We start from the raw sequence: 10,661 nt of genomic DNA, 5'->3' as shown, positions 1-10,661 counted from the left end.
GCGCCCCCCACTTCCCTACCCACCCATTCCCATTCTTTTGGCCCTGGCATTCCCCTATATTGGGGCATATAAAGTTTGCAAGTCCAATGGGCCTCTCTTAGTCCTAGGTTCTTGGCCATTTTATCAGTACCAGATCTGTGCTGAATCTCATCTCCATGACTCTTAAATGAAATTACAAATTGGTTAATTACTTCCAACATCAATGCCATTATTGTGTCATTGTATCTTTCAGGTAGGTTGCAGTTGACACATTGTCACATGGCTTGCAGCTGAATATTTAGGATGGCTTTTCTTCTCTGGAACTTTGCATAGTGAATTACAGCATCATAAACACAAGTCAGGATGAGAAAAGTTACTACTTAGGCATGAGCTCAATTTCTTCAAGTTCAATGACATCAATATGTGATATCTTCAGGGATACAAAAGCTTTTGTGGCATAAGGCATGGAATTAATACATACATAAATTCAGGCTAATGTCATAACTTTAATTACTAATTGAAAGCCCAACAATACAATTTTGTAGAGCAGTCACTAGTGTTTTTTTACACAAGTTGGACCTTCATCTCTGTATAAAACTAATTAATCTCAGATATGAAATTTCTAATACATTTTTATTTCGCTTCTACACTATTGTTATTCCTTTGTGTCATCTGTAGATACCTTGAAATATTTCTAAGGAGTACTATGAGACTATTAAAATCAAGAAGACTATAGAGATATTAATTTTCTTGTGGTATTCTTGATGAACTCCTGGTAGCCATATATATTTGATATAACTAAGATGATTGAATAAAACTTAAATATTGGTGAACAAAGATTTACTGATATTAATTCACTCATTAGTTGGTTGATTGGTTTATAAATATTGATTCATTAATTCCTTGAGAAAATGTATAGCATTAACATAAAATAATATGGACATAGTGTGGGTAACACAAAAAAGTATTTTTTTTCCAAATACAGTCAATATAAATTTATTTTAAAGGGAATTTGATACTAACAGTAAAACATAAAGAAGTGAGATGTGATAGGAACAAAAGTATAAAGAAACTTGAAAAAACAAAACATTTTCAAACTCTACCAAGCATGAGTAATCTTAGTGTTCTAAGTGCAGCTGTTGTTGTGGTGGTGGATGTGGTTGTTGTTCTTAAATGGTTAAATGTCAGATGGCATTGAAGTATTTATATCTCTGTTCCCTACATCTAACTTTGCTCAGAGAAGCTTCTTTATGCAGTGTGGAATGGTTATTGCTGAGACTCATAACTGATCCTAGTTATAAATAACTGTGAGTCTTCAGTTTTGATGTGTCGTCTACAACTACTCCCCTCAACGCCTCATCCTAAGACACTCTACAGAAGGGTTTGGAAAGAGATTGAGTGGAGTACTGAGAGATGCCAACTTGTGGACATGGCATGTTATGGCATATCATCTTGTAGCAGCTGTGGATATATAGCATGGTTTTATGCATGCCAGTTTATAGCAGTTGTGGATACCTGCACAAAACTGTTACTATGTAATCTTCCCCATAAAGATTTATATCTAGACACTCTTGCATGTACAAAAGATGAACAATGGATTACTCTAATAATATTGTTAGAGAAAAAGAGAAAATCAAGTAAGGGGAGCATAGGTAAAAGATTCAAATCAATGGGACAGGAGGTAGAGTTAAGTCAGGGCCAAAAAATGGGAATGGGTGGGTAAGGAAGTAGGGCAGAGGGTATGGGGGACTTTTGAGATAGCATTGGAAATGTAATTGAGGAAAATACGTAATAAAAAAATATATTAAAAAAAAAAAGATATGGTTTCCAAAGCAATAATGGGTCTAACAATAAAGGTCCAAATGTGCTAACATACTGGAAGAAACAAATATAGTATACATGTCTAAAAAATCTTTTTAAAAGGCTTATGGGCTTTCCAAAGAAAAGAACCCCAAATCAGAGAGAAGTGTGGAGAGCATATACTCAGAGGAGGAAAAATACTAGCTGATTTCTAGTGCTGATGCCTATTCATGTTGTGTGTTATAGAACCTTTTGACAATAGGTAAGCTATAATCTTTTAGAATGAGAAAAATAGAAGCACCTGAGGAATCCCATAATTAACATTAAAGAAGAAGAACAACAATAAAACAGTAAATGCATACAAAGAATTGAAAAACAATTTAACAAATTGCTGTTATTAGCTTTAAAAATAATTCATCTCATTCTCATAAACCCTTTAGAAATAAAAAAATTCACCTATTTTCCAATCCATTGTGCTCACAGAGTTTTGATTAGAACAATATAGAAAGTTTTATTAAACAATTTACTTAATAGTAGAGATGTAAAAATCTTGGAAAAGGATTAGCAGTAAAATGTCACTACATAAAACAAGAAGAGATAATGTGGATCATTTACTAGAAACAAGAATGTAGGAAAAAAACTTAAGGTTGTTGTATGAAAATAAAATATTAAGCCTTTTAACACACATTAGAACAAAGATGATAACTATAATGAACTTAAAATGAAAATAGAATAGTAAAAGAATATAAAAAAGTAGCTATTTTCTCTAGAAAATTTCTATGCTTACTACCTTAGACAGTGAAATAATTTTGTAAACTGGAGAAATGGCTCAATTAATAATATCACTTGCAATGCAAACATGGGACACCAAATTTACATCCTGCCATCCATGTTAAAAGCCAGGCATGTTGACCTATTCACATAGATGTGCAACTTCCTTCATCAAAGAACCTTCTTTCTAGCACACATGGAGACTGTTGCAGAAAGCCTTTGTCTTAGGATTTCTACTGTTGCAATGAAAACACCAGGACCAATAAGCATGTTGCATAGAAATGGGCTTTATTGAGCTTATACTTCTACATCCATATCTCTGTTTATTACTAGAGAAAGTCAGGACAGGAAATCGAGCAGGACTGGAATCTGGAAGCAAGGGTGATACAGAGGTCATGTGTGGTGCTGCTTATGATCTTGTTTCACATGCCTTGATCAGCCTGTGTTTTTTTGTTTGTTTGTTTGCTTGCTTGCTTGCTTGCTCCTTGAATCCAGGACAACCAGACCAGCAATAGCACAGCCACAAAGGGCTTGGCCTTCCTCCATTGATCACTAATTGAGAAAATGCCTTAAAGTTGGATCTCATGGATGGCTTAAAATAGATCTAGATACAAAGAAAACCTACAGTGAGCTCTCCAGCACCACCTGATATGCTTCCAGCACAAACCCTACACTTAAAGCTCAGATATCTCAGAAGTGGGTGTGGATAGATTGTAAGAACCAGAACACAAGGATTTCTAGTGCAATATGTGTCTCTTATATAACAGGAGAACATCACCAAGGAAACTCCAGCAATCTGCTGGTATAAATAAGATCTACATAAAGAAAACATACTAGCATAAGTAAAAAAAAATTTACAAGGTCCTATTGCTAAATGAAGTACTACAGACAAGCAAAAGCTACTCAGAAAGAGAGAATTAGAACCAGGTATCTCTCAGGACATGCTCCCTGATATGTCATCCAGCTTCAAATAGTCAGGCATAAATATATACATATATATATATGAGCAATACTAAGTATCTATTTTGTTTTTTATATAAGGTATGTGTTTGTGTGTGTGTGTGTGTGTGTGTGTGTGTGTGTGTACATATGTGTATATGCATGTAGAGTACACTGGAACTTGAGAAAGATTTAAGGACAGAGAAGAGTTTGGGGAGGAGAAATGATATATACAGAGTGTTTGTGAATAAAAATCTCAAAAAAAGAAATTAATCTATTTTATCTCAAACAAACAAACAAACCAATCAAACAAACAAGATCCATGAATGGCTTTACAACTGTTTACAACTGCAATCCCATTGTCAGGCTGGGAGATTGGGATCAGTGGAACTAAGAGAACTGCATCAGCTCATTGACTCCAGTTTCAAAACTATATCCTCCCCAGAATGAATAAAGCAAATGTCAATAGAATAGGACATTGAACAAATACTTCTAACCTCTGTGTTACACAGGCATTTATATATATACCATCATGCATATAAGACAGACACAAAACACACACACACACACACATACACACACACACACACACACATTATATAAAAAAAAAAAAGGTAGATATTCTTCAATACAAACCATGCATTGTTTGAGCCTAAGAATAGGAAATTTCAAAATGTGGCATACAGAAATGATCAAATAATGCTAATCTTAAAACATAGTTATATTTAACAAAACAGCAAAATATTAAATTTAGAATAAAATTTAATATTATGTATGTTTAGTTAATCGACAATTTCCTAATGATCGAGTCGAGTAGGAGGAGACATTACTTCTGTTGTGCATCCACTATTGGCCAAACCATACTTTAATGGGTACTTCCAATCCAGCGTTCACATAGGTGGACCTGGTTAAACAAGGTCCAAACTTATTCACAAAAGGAAATCAAATGACATGAGGTAAGAGGCAAGCACAAGAACATAAGCAACAGAAACCAAGACTTCTTTATCAGAACTCAGTTCTCCAACCACAGCAAGCACTGGATACCAAAAACACACCCGAAAAGCAAAACTATGATCTAAATCCTGGCTCATGATGATGATAGAGGACTTTAAAAGGGTCATAAATAGAGAAATAAAGAAGTACAGGAGAACAGAGGTAAACAGGAAGAAGCCCTTAAATAAGAAAAACATAAATTCTTTAAAGAAACACACAAAAACACAAGATGAAGGAATTGAACAAAACTGTCCAGGAAGCAAAAATGGAAATAGAAAAAATTAATTAATCGCAAAGGTAGTCAACCCTGGAGGTAGGAAACCTGGGAAAGAGATCAGGAGTCATAAATGTAAGCATCACCAACAGAACACAAAAGATAGAAGAGAGAATCTAAGGTGTAGAAGATACCATAGAAGACATCAACATAAAAAGAAAATGCAAAATGCAAAAAGCTCCTAACCCAAAATATCCAGGAAACCCACAATAAAATGAAAAGGCCAAACCTTGGGTATACTGAGCTTCTGGGCTAATATCCACTTATCAGTGAGTGTATACCATGTTTGTTCTTTTGTGATTGGGCTACCTCATTAAGGGTGATATATTCTAGTTCTACCCATTTGCCTAAGACTTTCATGGATTCATTGTTTTTAATAGCTGAATAGTACTCCATGTACCATATTTTCTGTATCCATTCCTCTGTTGAAGGACATGGCTATTATAAGTTAGTCAGCTATGAACATAGTGGACCATGTGTCCTTTTTACATGTTGGAGTATCTTCTGGGTATATGCCCAGGAGTGGTATAGCTGGGTCCTCAGGTATTTTTTGAGGAACTGCTGAACTGATTTCTAGAGTAGTTTTATCAGCTTCCAATCCCACCAATAATGGAAGAGTGTTCCTCCTTCTCTACAACCTTGCCAGCATCTGCTGTCACCTTAGTTTTTGATCTTAGCCATTCTGACTAGTGTGAGGTGGAATCTCAGGGTTGTTTTGATTTGCATTTCCCTGATGACTAAGGATGTTGAACATTTCTTTAGGTACTTCTCAGCCATTCAGTATTCCTCAGTTGAGAATTTTTTATTTAGCTCTGTACCCCATTTAAATAGGGTTATTTGGTTCTCTGGAATGTAACTTTCTTAGTTCTTTGTATATATTGGATATTAGCACTCTATCAGATGTAGGTTTCATAAAGATCTTTTCCCAATCCATTTGTGGCCATTTGGAATACTCAAGATGCAATTCACAGACCATATGAAGCTCAAGAAGAGGGAAGACCAAAGTGTAGATACTTCAGTCATTCTTAGAAGGGGGGACAAAATACACATGGGAGGAGATATAGAGACAAAGTGTTAAGCAGAGACTGAAGGAAAGACCACCCAGAGAGAGCCCCACCTGGGGATCCATTCCATATACAGTCACCAAACCCAGACACTATTGTAGATACCAGCAAGTAGTTGCTGAGAGGAGTCTGTTATAGCTATGACCTGAGAGGCTCTGCCAGATCCTGACAAATACATAGAAGGATGCTTGCAACCAACCATTGGACTGAGCACTGGGACCGCAATGGAGGAGTTACAGAAAGGACTGAAGGAGCTGAAGGGATTTACAACCCCATAATAAGAACAACAATATTAACCAACCAGTAACCCCAGAGCTTCCAGGGACTAAACTACCAATCAAAAAGTACACATGGAGAGACTCATGGCTCCAGCTGCATATGTACCAGAGGATGTCTTTGTTGGACATCAATGGAAGGAGAAGCCTTTGGTCCTGTGAAGGCTCAATGTAACAATATAGGGAAATGCCAGGACAGGGAATCAGAGTGGGTGGGTGAGTGAGCAGGGGGAGGGGGTTGGGATAATGGGTTTTTGGAGAGGAAAACAGGAAAAAGAGGTAACATTTGAAATATAAATAAAGAAAATATCTAATAATAACAGAAAAGGGCCAAACCTAAGAAAAATAGGTATAGAAGAGACCAAAGACTCCCAACTCAAAGGGTCAGCAAATATCTTCAACAAAATTATAGAAGAAAACTTCCCTAACCTAAAGATATGCCTATAAATGTACTAGACGCCCACAGAACTCCAAATAAATTGGACCAGAAAAGAAATTCATCTAGTCACATAATAATCAAAGCATCAATTCCCAGAACAAAGAAAGAATATTAATTAAAAGTAGTAAGGGATAAAGGTCAAGTAATATATAAAGATAGACCTATCAAAATTATACCAGACTTCTCAACAGAGATACCAAAATCCAGATCTTGGGCAAATGTCATACAGACCCTAAGGGAACACAAATGCCAGCCCAGGCTACTATACCCAGCAAAATGCTCAATTACCATAGATGGAGAAAACAAGGTATTCCAATACAAAACCAAATTTAAACAATATTTCCACAAATCCAGCCCTACAAGTGATAATAGAAAGAAACCTCCAACACAAAGAAGAAAACTACTACTGATTTTTCTTGGGTGTAGTTTCTTCTTTCATTTTTCTTTTTTCTAGATAGACAGGCTTTCTCCTTGTAACACTGGCTGTCCTGGAACTCACTCTGTAAACCAGGGTGGTCTGGAACTCAGAAGTTCTCCTGCCTTTGCCTCCCAAGTGCTGGGATTAAAGGTGTGGGCCACTACCACCTTGTTAACAGTATACATTTTGAGACCATAGTTAAGACATACAAATTTGCAACTATAAAACTTGAAATTTTCTTATTTTTTTAATAAATTCTCTTCTTGTTCAAATATAACCTTCCCTTTAACACTTTGGTAGAGATGATAAAAATTTAGCCGTTATGAAACAAAGATCATCATTTTGAAAACATTGTAAAGACTGATAATTATTTAGTCTGTAACCAATTCCATTACCAACGTCAAAGAGATAAACTATGAAGATTGAGAGATAGCATGGAAATGTGTAATCCAAAAGTTTTGTAAAAATATGTGCTCTTTTGAACACCAGCAAATAGCCAAACAAACTACAAAATGTCTTTCATAATTTTAACTTGTGTTTCTAAGAATGAAGGCATATTTTTGATAGTGTAGATTATTTTGGGAAGCTTATGAGACTACTTAAAGTATTAGGTTTGGGCTATGAGCTACCTAGTTGCCCCCTATAAGACCACATTGGCTGTAAAGGAAATGATTAGAATTTATTACTGTCATCTGTGAGTCTCTAATGCTCACATGAAACCCCTTCTTTCAAACATGTAAGAAAAGATCACACACAGGCACACGCACACACATACACACACACACTTAGCCTTGAGGATCCATATTTTCCAAAGAGCCAGGCCATGCTTTTTTTCTGGAGCTAAATACCACCGTAATAAATCTCTTATGAAAAGTTCAGTTCTCAGTGTTGCTTTTGAACCTCAAAATCAATGGCCTTCACAATAAGCCTTTAATTTAAGGCTTTAATAGGAACACATACACTTTTTGTTAAGTAAATACTTCAGTGATTACATTGAATTTGTATGAAAACAGAGCTGCTTGTATTGAGTGTCTTGCTTCTACAGATGGTCTCTGTGGAATTGTGTCTACCCTGTTGAACGCAGAAACTGTAAGTAGAAATTGTAGCGCATCTATGTGTCCAGTGACTGCCTCTCCCACAGTTTCTATGAATGCTAGTCAAAGTAAAGTAAGCAGCAGACATGGGAAGCTGAGGCCAGAGGATTGCAATTTGAATTTTTTTCCAGACTACACAGAAAAGCCTGGTTTCGAAAACCAAAACATAAAATGAGAAGTACATTTTTATAATACATGTTAAAATATAAATAAAATAGCCTAATTTTTTATGGGGCAATATATGTATGTTATTTTTTCCTTACAATAAGATATTTGAAATATGAAATGATATTAAAGTCTTAGCAAATGCTCTTGCAGCAAGATTAAAAACTACTCATAGAGGAATGATTTTTTAAAGAACTTAATATATTGTTATTTTGACTTTATCAGCCATTTAATTGGGATTTATAATATTAAATTCAATTAACTTTAAGTGTAATTATGAAATAAGGTATCAGAGATTTAGATAAAGTGTTTTTCCAAAGGAATTTTTTAAGAATAGACACATAAATTCTCTGAAACCAATGTAAATGATTGTTGCAATTTTACTGTTCAGTACACTTTCTTGACAAATTGCACAGCAAACAATTGCTACCAATCAGTTTCTGATTTTGAGTCAAGAGCCCTCTGTCAACACAGTCTCTGCAAGGACCATTACAAAGAGCAGGACAAAACACCATTAATACAAGAGGCATGCTAAATAACTTTTGAAGTAGATAAAATACAACAACATGATGACTTTAAAATGTAGAATTATGTTCCATGGTTTCAAAAACATAATGACTTATCTTTCATTTCCACGATGCTTTTGAATAGAATATATTGCTGGATTTTAATTACCCAGGCCAGGCGGTTTCACTTTACTGACTGCTATAGCACTGGTTGGACTCACAGTGGCAGAGAACACATCTTAATTTTTTTTTTCTTTTCACAGTATGGTACAGCCTTTGAGAGGAAAGATACAAAACAACATCTACAAGTATTTTGGAGCCATAAATAAGGAGACATGTCACAGTCACCACTGTTTCTACAGAAGTCATAGAGTCATTCATGGGAAGATGAATGAAAGGTCCATTAAAATCAAAACCATGTATGCGGCAAAATGAAGCTTTTAAGAATTTGTATAATGTTGGAGTATCTAATAAAATCAATATCAAGGTCAAGCTAACGTTACTAGGTTGTTCCTTGAATTGTTAATTTCCCACAGTCAGCCAGCCAACGTAAGTCTGGAAAATCCAGTATTACTATAGTTCCTTAATGTTTTAAAAGCTTGTCATTCAGTGAAAAATGTCTGTTCTTTGGCATTATCCCTCTAGAGAGCTACCACTCTCACAAGATCATAGAGCAAGGCACTACATTTAAATGCAGTATTTTTTCTAGGACATAACTTTTACCTGATTTGCATACTTTTTACTCCATGAATAATGTCTTTAATTTGTAAATGATTTTTCAAAATGAAACAAAACAAAATAAACTGCAGGTGGCATAGAGCCTTTTAAAGTTTGTACTGTGAACATCCACTTCTGTGTTTGCTAGGCCCCGGCATTGTCTCACAAGAGACAGCTATATCAGGGTCCTTTCAGCAAAATCTTGCTAGTTTACTCAATGGTATCAGCGTTTGGAGGCTGATTATGGGATGGATCCCTGGATATGGCAGTCTCTAGATGGTCCATTCTTTTGTCTCAGCTCCAAAATTTGTCTCTGTAACTCCTTCCATGGGTGTTTTGTTCCCAGTTCTAAGAAGGGGAAAAGTGTCCACACTTTGGTCTTCGTTCTTCTTGAGTTTCATGTGTTTTGCAAATTGTAACTTATATCTTGGGTATTCTAAGTTTCTGGGCTAATATCCACTTATCAGTGAGTACATAACATGTGAGTTCTTTTGTGATTGGGTTACCTCACTCATGATAATGCCCTCCAGGTCCAACCATTTTGGATGGATCACAGGGCCCCCAATAGAGGAGCTAGAGAAAATACCCAAGGAGCTAAAGGGATCTGCAACCCTATAGGTGGAACAACATTATGAACTAACCAGTACCCTGGAGCTCTTGACTGCTGCATATGTATCAAAAGATGGCCTAGTCAGCCATCACTGGAAAGAGAGGCCCATTGCACTTGCAAACTTTATATGCCCCAGTACAGGGGAACACCAGGGCCAAAAAGTGGGAGTGGGTGTGTAGGGGAATGGGGGGAGGGTATGGGGGACTTTTGGGATAGCATTGGAAATGTAAAAGAGGAAAATACCTAATAAAAAAATAAAAAAAAATCATAGAAGTATTAAAAAAAAAGTTTATACTGTTTTTTTCAACACCATCAGCTTAAAAGTTTTATATACAGTTTCATGGATGAGACTTTGTATACTAGTATATTTTAATGAAATGAAATTTGAATATTTAAATGTATAGATACTTTCTTTATTCATTCATAATTTCATCAATACACTTGACAGTGTTTATCTCAAGAGCCTATCATTTGTCCAGGATCACGTGGGAAAATGAAGACAAGAACTTCCTAATCCTTAATGTGTTCAGCTGCTAAAAAAAACGGTAAACGTAAAATAAGTTTAAAAAACATGTAAATGAGCTTTGTGGCCTGGATACATCTATACAACAATTATT

General features: G+C 35.6%; 1 pseudogene; it reads left to right on the top strand.

Annotated features, from left to right (window-relative positions):
• Positions 1 to 9,007, top strand: part of LOC110298334 — a 10,650-nt pseudogene extending 1,643 nt beyond the window's left edge.
• Positions 9,008 to 10,661: the final 1,654 nt, after the last annotated feature.

This window comes from Mus caroli, chromosome 1, assembly GCF_900094665.2.
Source record: "Mus caroli chromosome 1, CAROLI_EIJ_v1.1, whole genome shotgun sequence".
Classification (NCBI taxonomy): domain Eukaryota; kingdom Metazoa; phylum Chordata; class Mammalia; order Rodentia; family Muridae; genus Mus; species Mus caroli.
This window is presented reverse-complemented; position numbering and strand designations above follow the sequence as displayed.